Consider the following 13,697-nt stretch of genomic DNA (forward strand, 5'->3'; position numbering starts at 1 on the left):
TCGCGGCAATTTCCAAAACCAAGGAACACCCTTTAAAAGTCTATGGGAGAAATCATAAGTGCAAATTTTATAGGTTAATATGCAAGTTATTGTCATAAAAAAGTGTTTGGGGACCTGGGTCCTGCCCCAGGGGACATGTATCAATGCAAAATTTTTTTTTGAAAACTGTAGTTTTTTCAGGTGCAGTGATTTTAATAATGCTTAAAGTGAAAAAATAAAAGTTAAATATTCCTTTAAATTTCGTACCTGGGGGTGTCTACAGCATGCCTGTAAAGTGGTGCATGTTTCCCGTGTTTACAACAGTCCCTGCACAAAATGACATTTCTAAATGAAAAAAAGCCATTTAAAAGTACTCGCGGCTATAATGAATTGTCGGGTCTCTCAATACACATAAGTCATTGAAAAAAACGGCATGGGATTCCCCCACAGTCCATTACCAGTCCCTTTAGGTCTGGTATGAATATTAGGGGAACCCCGAGCCAAAATTTAAAAAAAAAATGCGTGGGGGGTCCCCCCAAATTCCATACCAGGCCCTTCAGGTATGGTATGGATATTAAGGGGAACCCCACGCCAAAATTTTCCCCCTAAAGATCCATACCAGACCCTTATCCGAGCACGCAACCTGGCAGGCCGCAGGAAAAGAGGGGGGAAGAGAGAGCGCCCCTCTCCTGAACTGTACCAGGCCACATGCCCTCAACATGGGGAGGATGTCGCCATTTTGATGGGGACAAGGGCCTCATCCCCACAAACCTTGCCCGGTGGTTGTGGGGGTCTGCGGGTTGGGGACTTATCGGAATCTGGAAGTCCCCTTTAACAAGGGGACCCCCAGATCCTGCCCCCCCGTGTGAATTGGTAATGGGGTACAAATGTACCTCTACCATTTCACAAAAAAAGTGTCAAAAATGTTAAAAAAGACAATAGCCAGTTTTTGACAATTCCTTTATTAATGTGTTCTTCTTTCCCTGCTTCTTCTTCCATCTTCTTCTGGTCTTCCTTTGGTTTTCTTCCTCCATCTTGTTTTTCCCCCGCTTCTTGCTCTATCTTCCTCTGCTTCTTCCTCCGGTCTTCTCCTCCAGCATCTTTCTCCGGTCTTCTCCGGCATCTTCCTCCGGTTTCTTCCCACTTCAACCTCTGGACAATCCGCCTCAATGGGAGGCTCCGGCAGTGTGACGCTTCTGTTCTGTGACAGTTCTTATATAACTGAGGGTGGGGCCACCCGGTGACGCACAGGGACTTTCCCCGTGTGGTGTCAGAGGGGAGCGGGGTCACCCATTTACGTCACCGGGTTGCCCCCACCCTCAGCTATACCACAGCTGTCAATGCAGAAAGCCTGCAGTCAGTGGGAGTATCCCATGGAGGCAGAGTTTTTACAAAAAATTTTCTCGGTCCGTCGGACGCTGTGATCGAAGATGATTGGACATCACAGGACACTTTATTATTTTTTAATAAATGACTAAAGGACTTTTCCCAAACTGTCTCTTGTCATTTTTACCATTTTGACAAATTTTTGGTGAATGAGTAGGGGTACAATGTACCCGATACCCATTCACATAGGGGGGCCGGGATCTGGGGGTCCCCTTGTTAAAGGGGGCTTCTAGATTCCGATAAGCCCCCCGCCCGCAGACCCCCACAACCACCGGGCAAAGGTCATGGGGATGGGGCCCTTGTCCCCATCAACATGGGGACAAGGTGTTTTGGGGGGACCCCAAAGCACCCTCCCCATGTTGAGGGCATGTGGCCTGGTACGAGGGTTCCCTTAATATCCATACCAGACCCAAAGGGCCTGGTAACGGACTGGGGGGGAACCCATGCCATTTTTTTCAATAATTTTTATCTATATTGCAGGGATCCGGCAATACATTACAGCTGCAAGCAGTTTTAAATGACATTTTTTCCTTTACAAATGTAATTTTGCTGTTCTCATTCATAAAACTATGTATGGCTGTTGTGTAAGCAGCCTTACATAGTGTGGGGCATGGACTTAGCCCCCTGAGCCATGATTGGACAAGGGCACCCTGCTTTTGGCCAGTCATGGCTCTCACAGAAGAGCGCACTGTGATTGGCCAAAGCATGCAGGTCAGGTCAGGTGTATGCTTTGGCCAATCAGCAGCCGTCAATGCACTGCGATCTCACAGTGCATTGACGGTCTCGCCGTTAATTATGACGCGTTCCGCGGGCGCTTGAATTTCCCGTGAACGCCCCATAATGTTTATGGTTACAATCAGATCCAACAGGTTATATTACAATTACATCACACAGCATGGAAGAAAAATTGGAGTGTTTTAAAACAAGACCCAAAGTTGGGCCAGTTTTTACTCGCAAAAACCCAAAATCTATTTAAAAAAAGTTTGCCACACCACTTGTACATAAGGTTAATGAGAGTTCTGCAAAACTGTCATTAGTACTGGATTACTTCCTGACTGAATGGAGTCCCAAAAAGTAAATTTATTCGCATTAGACGGAATTGTACCGTTTATGAGGATTACATCAAACAAGCAATGGTCCTAAAGTCTAGATTTGTTGATAAGGGCTATCCATCAGATTATTTAGCTGAAGTTATCTCTAAGGTTGGCCTTTCTGATAGATCCTTGTTACTTACTGCAGCAACTCAGGTTAATAGGGTCCAAAAAGATTTTCGGTTTTGCCTTTATTACTGGCTTTTCATGGCAGTGTTGGGATATTAAGAAAATTGTGTCTAAACACTGGAATGTTCTGAAGAGTGACAGGATGTTAGGGCCAGCCCTTCCGGATCGTCCAGATGTGGTCTTTCGTGGTGTTCCTCCATTAAGGCTACAGGTGGCACCAATCATACTTGATGCTTCAAATAGTGTTTCATTTTTTCAGAAATTGAAAGGCTACTTTCCATGTAGAAAATGCCTTTATACAATCTAGAATAGACGTGTTGAACAGTTTAAATCACATGCCACAGGGAAATCATATAACATTGATACCTTTATCACACGCACCTCTCTAAATGTGGTGTATCTCATCGTTTGTCTGTGTGGCCTTCAGTATGTCAGACCCACCACTAGAGCCATGAATGTTCGTATTAATGAACATGTCGCTAACATCCGACGTGGCTTTCCAAAGCATAGTGTATCCAGACACATCTGGAATGCCATAACAAGGATCCAACGGGTACCATCTGTAGCGCACTACTCCCTTGGGAGCTACAAAGTTGTTCATTACCTTTCTGTTGGTAGATTCCGTTCTCCTCCCCATGCAAAGTTCCACAAACAGCAGACAGTCCTTGAACTTTATAAGACTTTATTTCTTGAACTGCATAAACATTACAGTAAAATAGAGAACACGAGTTGCCTCTGGTAATTCTGGTTCCTGACTCCGATCCTATGTACTTTCCTTTGATGAACCGGCCAGCATCACTCTGAATAATGCTTTGGGTTGTAGATTTCAAAGTCCCAGGCCTCACCGCCTACCTTGACTCTTGCAAATCCTCCCAGTACCAGTTCTGGAAAGTGTCCCTCACTAGGTCCTTGGACACATAGCAACCGCTGGGTTGCTCTCCCTTTGCTCACTCCCATCGACGGTCCATGCTTGCCACAGAAGGTTGATCCCAGTCTCCTCCGTCCGCTTTACACCTACTCCCTCCTGCACATGGTCCGGTACATCCCAGGCTGGGACGCCCGGTCTCTTCCCTGGTTTACATAGCAACTGCTTGGCTTATCCAGCACTGAGGTCTCTGAACCCTCAGGCCTTCAAACCCACTCCTGCAATCCAGCACTGGGGTCTCTGAACCCCTAGGCCTTCAAGCCTGCTCCTACTCTCTTACATCGTGAATTCTTCTCTCTTCCCTTTTAGAAGCATATGACCCCAGCTTATATGTGAGTCCTGCCCCCTGTCAACACAAATGAATGATTGGTCCAGAACTCCCAACATGAGCTGCCTGCCACTCCAGTCCAAAGTCCTGCCTCCCTTCCAGAACATTTCCACTGAAAGGTTGAGGGGATCTCTCTGAGCCAGAGTGTAGGTGGCCACACCCTCCTCTATTCTATCACTCCCCTCTCCTAGAACAAACAACCAGGCCTAAAAAAATGCAAGGCCCTGGCTAAATTTACCTATCATTACCTACAGAGATCCTATCTAGCACCCACCTAAGTGTGGTGAGCGCTACACATCTTTTCGTTGATAGATCGACTCACCCCCAATTGAAGAGGGAGTTTTGCCAGGCATGATATCTCCAGACTTGAGACTCGTCGGATTTTGGAGATCAAGTGCTATATACCCCATGGACTCAATGTTGACTAGGAATGAGCTTTGTGCTCGGTCGTTTGCTGAATTACGAATGATATGGGCCGTTCGCACCAAATTTGAGTGACACGTCATGGCCCATAATTCACTGCGGCATTGCAGTGCATTGCTGGCTGATGATTGGCCAAGCATGCACTATGACCCGCATGCTTGGCCAATCACAGCGCTGTGTGTACAGAGAACCTTAATTTACCAAAGGCAAGGAGGCTAATGGTTTAGGGGGTTTAGTACACGCCCCACACTATATAAGGCCGCCTGCACGTCGGCCCTGTGTAGTGTGTTCCGGCTTGAGAGAGAGATAGACAGAGAGAGAGAGAGAGTGTCATTTGATTTAAGTTAGATAGAGTAGGCAGGTCGAGTCAGTTAGCTGCACTTACAGTGTATTGTGTGTATATATATATATATATGAAACCCAGGTGTTGTATGTATATATATATATATATATATATATATACTGTATTCAATTTAGCTAGATCCTGTTCTTCTCTTCCTAATATACTGACAGGCAGGCAGGTGTTTTTACAGTATTTCCAGTTACTGTACTGTGTACCCTGCACAGTTGCACCTACAGTATAGCTACCTGCAGCCAGGTGCTTGTGTAGGCGCTTTGAAGTATTTCCAGTTACTGTACTGTGTACCCCGCACAGTTGCACCTACAGTATAGCTACCTGCAGCCAGGTGATTGTGTAGGCTCTTTGAAGTATTTCCAGTTACTATACTGTGTACCCCGCACAGTTGCACCTACAGTATAGCTACCTGCAGCCAGGTGCTTATGTAGGCTTTTGAAGTATTTCCAGTTACTGTACTGTGTACCTCGCACAGTTGCACCTACAGTATAGTTACCTGCAGCCAGGTGCTTGTGTAGGCTCTTTGAAGTTTTTCCAGTTACTGTACTGTGTACCTCGCACAGTTGCACCTACAGTATAGCTACCTGCAGCCAGGTGCTTGTGTAGGCTCTTTGAAGTATTTCCAGTTACTGTACTGTGTACCCCGCACAGTTGCACCTACAGTGTAGCTACCTGCAGCCAGGTAGCCAAACTAGCATTCAGCCACTGAGCATGTGGATGGCTGGGACCGAATTTCTTTTGACGGTTTAGCAACTGGGGTAGGGAAATTTGCCTGCTACAATTGGATTTAAGTGTACCGCTAGCAGATTGCCTGCAAGTGCTTGGGACACCTAATTCTACACCTTCATTCCTGTCAGTGCAGGTCTCTGAAAGGACTGAAGGTATAGTGGAGTTAGAGATACCAGCTGATGAGGAGCAAGGAGAGGTTGTTCTTTGGTGTGGGTCTTTTAAGTACTGTTGCCAACAGACTGCATGGGAGCTCGACATATGTATGGTCAAGCATGGGGTGCCCAAGCGGCTGCTGTTTTGGCTACGCTTGATACACTTTAGACATATGTTGCAAACAGCAACGGTGCGATCTGCTGCACACGTCTCATAAAAGGCCCAAACCAAATAACTTTTGAAAAATGTGGAGCTCTGCGGTGTGATGCAGTCGGTTGGCTGTCCTTAAAGAGGAGGTCCAGTCAAAAAAAAAAAACATTAAAAGTCAGCAGTTACAAATACTGCAGCTGCTGACTTTTTTATTGGACACTTACCTGTCCCAGGGTCCAGCAATGTGGGGGATCGAAGCCCCACTCGTCTCCCCCTCCGTTCAGCGGCGCCGGCATTGCAACTGTGGGCGCCGGGCTGTGGCTTCACAGCCTGGCACCCACTGCACATGCGCGAGCGGCGCCGAGCGCCGTGATTGGCCACTCAGTCATCTGGGACCTGTAATGGGTCCCAGATGATTGACAGGAGGAAGGGAGCAGAGCTGAGCCCTTCCTGTGCCGGGAGGCAGTAACGTCACCAGCCCAGGCACTGGAAGAGGCAGACTACGAGGGACCCCCTAGCAACAGGCATTTAGAGGTAAGTAAAAAAAAATATATATCCAACTGTTTTTTTATCTTTTTTTTTAGGATTTTTTATGTAGTTTTTTTTTTTGGGTGGAAATCCACTTTAGGCTGGCCTCTGGAGGGCATGCTGCCTCGTTGGAGATGTGCCTCTTCCTCCTCTCTTCTATCAGGCACCCACGTAGAGTCAGTGACTTCATCATCCCCTCCCTCCTCGCCACTGGAGCAAACCTGGCAGTATGCTGCAGCTAGGGGAACATGACTGCCAGTTTCTTGTCCTTCTTGGGCACCCCCTCTCTCTAGGCTCACGTTACTGCCTTCATCCTCAACCTGGGTACCATCATCGGAGCCTTCAAAATGCTGCGCATCCTCCTGCAGCATGTACCCAACACTGTGGTCGAACAGTTCGGGGGACTCCTCAGGAGTGATGGTGGGGCTAGGGAAGGAGTCACTGATGCCATTGAGTCGATGGAATAGGCCGCTCTGGCAGCTGCATTGGCTGCCAAACTTCTCTTAGCTTGGGTGACAGAGGATGAGGACGGCTTTGTGATCCACTCTACCAACTCTTCTGCATGTTGTGGCTCAACACGGCCAGCTGTCGAAAAAAAGGACAAGCGTCCCCCACGGCCATGTTCTGAGGATGCACCGTGTCCACGACCAGCACTGTTGGCTGTAGACACAGAGCATGCTTGCCCTCTTTTAGTGGCCTGTGAGCGTCTGCCTTTCCTTGGTGGCCCTCCAGACATGCTGTCAAATTGGATTAGCAAAACACCGCCTGAAGTTTACTAGAAAAGTTACACCAGGAATGGCCTGCAGTCAGGTATAGGCTTGGCTAGACTAGAATGCAGTGGATATATATGTAGGAGATTTGTATATACAGTGGGGACGGAAAGTATTCAGACCCCCTTAAATTTTTCATTCTTTGTTATATTGCAGCCATTTGCTAAAATCGTTTAAGTTAATTTTTTTCCTCATTAATGTACACACAGCACCCATATTGACAGAAAAACACAGAATTGTTGACATTTTTGCAGATTTATTAAAAAAGAAAACCTGAAATATCACATAGTCATAAGTATTCAGACTCTTTGCTGTGACACTCATATATTTAACTCAGGTGCTGTTCATTTCTTCTGATCATCCTTGAGATGGTTCTACGCCTTCATTTGAGTCCAGCTATGTTTGATTATACTGATTGGACTTGATTAGGAAAGCCACACACCTGTCTATATAAGACCTTACAGCTCACAGTGCATGTCAGTGCAAATGAGAATCATGAGGAAACTCCCTGAAGAGCTCAGAGACAGAAATGTGGCAAGGCACAGATCTGGCCAAGGTTACAAAAAATTTCTGCTGCACTTAAGGTTCCTAAGAGCACAGTGGCCTCCATAATCCTTAAATGGAAGACGTTTGGGATGACCAGAACCCTTCCTAGAGCTGGCCGTCCATCATAACTGAGCTATCGGCAGAGAAGAGCCTTGGTGAGAGAGGTAATGAAGAACCCAAAGATCACTGTGGCTGAGCTCCAGAGATGCAGTCGGGAGATGGGAGAAAGTTGTAGAAAGTCAACCATCACTGCAGCCCTCCACCAATTGGGGCTTTATGGCAGAGTGGCCCGACGGAAGCCTCTCGTCAGTGCAAGACACATGAAAGCCCGCATGGAGTTTGCTAAAAAACACCTGAAGGACTCCAAGATGGTGAGAAATAAGATTCTCTGGTCTGATGAGACCAAGATAGAACTTTTTGGCCTTAATTCTAAGCGGTATGTGTGGAGAAAACCAGGCACTGCTCATCACCTGTCCAATACAGTCCCAACAGTGAAGCTTGGTGGTGGCAACATCATGCTGTGGGGGTGTTTTTCAGCTGCAGGGACAGGACGACTGGTTGCAATCGAGGGAAAGATCAATGTGGCCAAGCACAGGGATATCCTGGACGAAAACCTTCTCCAGAGTGCTCAGGACCTCAGACTGGGCCAACAAGACCTTTCAACAAGACAATGACCCTAAGCACACAGCTAAAATAACGAAGGAGTGGCTTCACGACAACTCCGTGACTGTTCATGAATGGCCAAGCCAGAGCCCTGACTTAAACCCAATTGAGCATCTCTGGAGAGACCTAAAAATGGCTGTCCACCAACGTTTACCATCCAACCTGACAGAACAGGAGAGCATCTGCGAGAAGGAATGGCAGAGGATCCCCAAATCCAGGTGTGAAAAACTTTTAGCATATTTCCCAAAAAGACTCATGGCTGTATTAGATCAAAAGGGTGCTTCTACTAAATACTGAGCAAAGGGTCTGAATACATGTGATATTTCAGTTTTTCTTTTAATAAATCTGCAAAAATGTCAACATTTCTGTGTTTTTCTGTCAATATGGGGTGCTATGTGTACATTCATGAGGAAAAAAAAAGAATTTAAATGATTTTAGCAAATGGCTGCAATATAACAAAGAGTGAAAAATTTAAGGGGGTCTGATTACTTTCCGGAGACTGTATATATTTTTAATGCACTGCAGATCACTGAATCACTTGCCTGCTTGCCTGAAAGTGTATTTGAAAATGTACACCAGCAGTGGCCTGCAGTCAGATATAGGCTTGGCTAGACTGGAATGCAGTGGATATATATATGTTGGAGACTGTACATATATTTAATGCACTGCAGATCACTGAATTACTTGCCTGCCTGCCTGAAAGTGTATTTGAAAACATACACCAGCAATGGCCTGCAGTCAGATATAGGCTTGGCTAGACTGGAATGCAGTGGATATATATATGTTGGAGACTGTACATATATTTAATGCACTGCAGATCACTGAATTACTTGCCTGCCTGCCTGAAAGTGTATTTGAAAACATACACCAGCAATGGCCTGCAGTCAGATATAGGTTTGGCTAGACTGGAATGCAGTGGATATATATATGTTGGAGACTGTGTATATATATTTTATGCACTGCAGATCACTGAATAACCTGCCTGGCCTGCCTGCCTGAAAGTGAAGAGAGTGAAGTCAGGCAGCAGGGAAATTATGTAATCTCTCTGCTGCCTGCGGCTGCCTTCACAGTGAGAGCGGAACTGCAGTGATGCAGGGCGGGAGGTGAGAGATGATGTCATCTCTCTGCTCCCCCACCTGCTGGCCCACGGATTGGCCAGCCCACCCACTCACCCGCCGACCATCCTGTTCGCCCGCTCACCCTCTGACTGGCCCACCCGCTCACCCACTCACTCCCCGAGCCGCCCGCCTGCTCACTCAACCGCGCGTTCACTCACCTGCTGGACCACGGCTGCCGCCCCTCTTCAAGTGCCGCCTGGGACAATGGTCCCACTGGGTCCCATGGTTGGGCCAGCCCTGAGAGTATCCCACCCAAAATAAAAGTTTTGTTGCAGAGGATGCCTAAAATCTGACTTGCAGACTTCTGGGAAAACGAGTGAGTCAATCACACCAGCAGGAAATGATTTTTGGGGAAATTCTGTCTGTACACTCGCTGTGTACAGAAGGCCTCCACATTGCTATATTGCATTGCATTCTACGGCGTTGCAGATTGAAATGAAAAGGTCCTTTTTAACACCTTCCTGCCTGGCCTATAGCAGACTGACAGCCGGGAGGGGCTTTACCATTCTGACTGGATGTCATATGACATCCTTCAGAGCGTGCCGCTTGTGTGCGCCCCCAGAGACGCTTAGCACATCGATAGGTGGTGAGCCGTTTCTTTAGGACACAGGAGCATCACCGATCATGGTAAAGAGCCGATGTTGTAGGCCTTTTACCATGTGATCAGCTGCGTCCAATCACAGCTGATTAAATGTAAAGAAATGGCGGTGATGGTCAATTCCTTTCCTCAGCGCTGTCAGTGTCTGAAGAAAGGAAAGACAATAATTGGCTTTCCAGTTACAGGGGACATTTACACTGATAATCAGGGCACTGATCATCATTGCATTCCATCAGTGCAGAATCCTCAGTGCACATCAGTGATGAAGAAAAATGACTTTTTTGCAAAACTCTATAAAACAAAAAAAACGAAGAAAACTTTTTTTTTTCAAAAATGTCAGTCTTTTTTCATTTTGTGGTGATTAAATACCACCAAAAGAAATCTGTCTCAAAAAAAAAAAAAAATTCTCATATGAGTACAGTGTTGTATGACCGTGTAATTGTTGTTCAAAGTGTGACAGCGCTGAAAGCTGAAAATTGGCCTGGGCAGGAAGAGGGTGAAAGTGCCCGGTATTGAAGGGGTTAATAACATTCAATTACAATTTTGATTGTGTAGCAACTGTATATGTTGTACTATTTTTATTTTAAGGTATTATTTTTTCCTCAAGAAAGTGGAGATACCTTTTATTGAAAACAGGCTGAGCTGAGTGGATTAAAACTTTAATGGGGCCGTGGAACATATACTGAGGACCACACCGACCTCATTCCATAGAATGAGAAGAAGACGTTGTCACTCTAATCTCTGTCATCACACCATCCATTCCAACAACAATATTTCCATAAGATTATATGTGCATTTCATGTGTTTTTTATTCATGTTATATGCTGTAAAATCCCCCCTTTTGTAGACATCCAAAAGCCCAGAGACTGCTGCTGGGTGCCGCCATCTTGGATGTGATATCAGCAGCCTCAAGTTCCCCTCTATAGTATTCCTCTTCCCTCCTCCCCCGACAGCTAAATGAAAAGGTTCCTGAAGTGTTCAGCTGTAATATGACATATGGAAGTGTAACTTTTATCACCCAGAGAGCAGCCGGGGGCCCCGTTCATCTGAAATCTTTATAACAATGAGGGCCACAAAGGGGGAGCGAGAGGAATGTATGTAGACCAAACTTAGACCATTGGTCCAGTCTGAAAACCTAACAACTTCTTCATGTTTAAAACAGTTTTCAAATAGAAAACTCTTGTACGGGGGAACAATTAGATCAGTGGCAGTGCATCCATTAGGGGTTCTGCCCCCTCTGTCACGCCACCCCCCTCTGTGTAGAATGGATATCCATGGCCACTGTAGCCGCCCCCTATTCAGGCGTCCGGCCCGTTTTTGGACGCCGAGCGCCTGAATTCCAGCAGCGGGGGTGTTTTATAGAAGCACCAGATTAGAGCCATAGGCTTCAAAAAAGGTGGGCTGTGAGCGCAGAGCATTGCACTCACAGTCCACCCAGATGTGTTAGAAAACTGAATGAATATTCGGTTTTCTAACACTGAACCTCCTCTCAGCTAATCAGGAGGCGCGGGTCTAATACCCGTCACTAGGGATGAGCCGAACACCCCCCTGTTCGGTTTGCAGCAGAACATGCGAACAGGCAAAAAATTCGGAAGAACACGTGAACACCATTAAAGTCTATGGGACATGAACATGAATAATCAAAAGTGCTAATTTTAAAGGCTTATATGTACCGTATTTATTGGCGTATAACACGCGCTGGCGTATAACACGCACCCCAAGTTTAGGAGTAGGGATGAGCCGAACACCCCCCGGTTCGGTTCGCACCAGAACCCGCGAACGGACCGAAAGTTCGCACGAACGTTAGAACCCCATTGACGTCTATGGGACTCGAACGTTCGAAATCAAAAGTGCTCATTTTAAAGGCTAATTTGCATGGTATTGTCCTAAAAAGGGTTTGGGGACCCGGGTCCTACCCCAGGGGACATGTATCAATGCAAAAAAAACTTTTAAAAACGGCCGTTTTTTCGGGAGCAGTGATTTTAATGATGCTTAAAGTAAAAAAAAAAAAAGTGAAATATTCCTTTAAATATCGTACCTGGGGGGTGTCTATAGTATGCCTGTAAAGTGACGCGTGTTTCCCATGTTTAGAACAGTCCCTGCACCAAATGTCATTTTAAAGGAAAAAATCTCATTTAAAACTGCTTGCGGGTTTAATGTTATGTCGGGTCCCGGCAATATGGATGAAAATCAGTGAGACAAACGGCATGGGTACCCCCCAGTCCATTACCAGGCCCTTTGGGTCTTGTATGGATATTAAGGGGAACCCCGCACCCAAATTAAAATAAGGAAAGGTGTGGGGCCACCAGGCCCTATATACTCTGAACAGCAGTATACAGGCGGTGCAAACAAGACAGGGACTGTAGGTTTGTTGTTAAGTAGAATCTCTTTGTAATTTTGAACGGGTACATTGTTAACGTGTTTAGCTCCAGCCAAAAAATCTTTTTTAAGCTTTTTGGAAAACATAGGGAAGGGTTATCACCCCTGTGACATTTGTTTTGCTGTCTTTCCTCCTCTTCAGAAGATTTCACCTCACTTTTTTGTCCCAATGAAAAATGTTTTTTGAAAATTTGGGTTTTTTTGTGGAACAAGGATTGGAAAGCATCAGTGGAAAGGAGAAATTGTTTTCCCATATTAACTCTTACAGGAGAGAATTTCCCTTCCTAGGGGTAGATTTCATCTCACTTCCTGTTGTCTCCTTCCGTTTGCAAGTAGGAGTCGTTTGTAAGTTAGATGTTTGAAAGTAGGGTCCTGCCCTATATACTCAGCAGAAATTTGGGCCTTAGGTGTTGCTGTGGCCACAACACTGTAAGCCCTCACAGGGCTCTGCTGTGAAATATTAGATCAAGAATTGTAATTACATGCCCCTGTTGAACAGGAGCTGAAAAATTAGGCCTTAGGCACTGGTGCTGGTGCAACAACACTGCAACCCCTCACAGACACTCTAGTTGGAACGCAGGAACGAGCCCTGCTGCAAAGTATTGCTTCAAAAATTGTAATTACACGCCCCTGTTAGACAGGGGCAGAAAAATTGGGCCTTAGGCACTGGTGCCACAACACTGCAACCCCTCACAGACACTCTAGTTGGAACGCAGGAACGAGCCCTGCTGCAAAGTATTGCATCAAAAATTGTAATTACATGCCCCTGTTAGACAGGGGCAGAAAAATTGGGCCTTAGGCACTGGTGCTGGTGCCACAACACTGCAACCCCTCACAGACACTCTAGTTGGAACGCGCCCTGCTGCAAAGTATTGCATCAAAAATTGTAATTACACGCCCCTGTTAGACAGGGGCAGAAAAATTGGGCCTTAGGCACTGGTGCTGGTGCCACAACACTGCAACCCCTCACAGACACTCTAGTTGGAATGCAGGAACGAGCCCTGCTGCAAAGTATTACATCAAAAATTGTAATTACACGCCCCTGTTAAACAGGGGCTGAAAAATTGTGCCTTAGGCACTGGTGGTGGCGCCCAGAACCAAAAATGTTCTTACAAGCTATCAGCGTGATGATTGAGGAGGAAGAGGATAATTACTCAGGGATAGTCACTCAGCATCAGCATAGGCAGTCTTTGAAGGGATCTGAGATTTCAAAAAAAATTATTCGGTTACATCAGCATCAGGTGCTTGGTAGCTGGTGGTGATCCAAGACTCATTCATTTTTATGAAGGTCAGCCGATCGACCGAGTCGGTGGACAGACGCACCCTGTGATCGGTTACCACGCCTCCAGCAGAACTGAATGTGCGTTCCGAAAGAACGCTGGATGCAGGACAGGCCAGTAGCTCAATTGCATACTGTGCAAGCTCTGGCCAGTGATCCATCCTCAAG

The sequence above is a fragment of the Aquarana catesbeiana genome, linkage group LG03, assembly GCF_042186555.1.
Source record: "Aquarana catesbeiana isolate 2022-GZ linkage group LG03, ASM4218655v1, whole genome shotgun sequence".
In the NCBI taxonomy this organism is placed as follows: Eukaryota; Metazoa; Chordata; class Amphibia; order Anura; family Ranidae; genus Aquarana; species Aquarana catesbeiana.